Genomic DNA, 249 nt, shown 5'->3' with positions numbered 1-249 from the left:
GTATTTATAGAGCACTCGCATCATACATCGAGGCTGAGTCACTCGTTCCTATGTGTCTACAGCCCTCGGATATTTTCACCTCGGACAATAGGTTATGAGCCCCGCAGCTACACACTAACCTGTCCATTCATTCAAGCTTCCACTGTGCTCACAATCCTTTAAATCTTCTCTCTTCGACCAGCACCCACACCAGCACCTCCTGCACCACAGTCTACACCTTCTCACTCCACACCCTCTCACGCCATGTCC

Source organism: Laetiporus sulphureus (assembly GCF_001632365.1).
Source record: "Laetiporus sulphureus 93-53 unplaced genomic scaffold LAESUscaffold_88, whole genome shotgun sequence".
NCBI lineage: Eukaryota > Fungi > Basidiomycota > Agaricomycetes > Polyporales > Laetiporaceae > Laetiporus > Laetiporus sulphureus.
Note: the sequence above shows the minus strand (reverse complement) of the source record.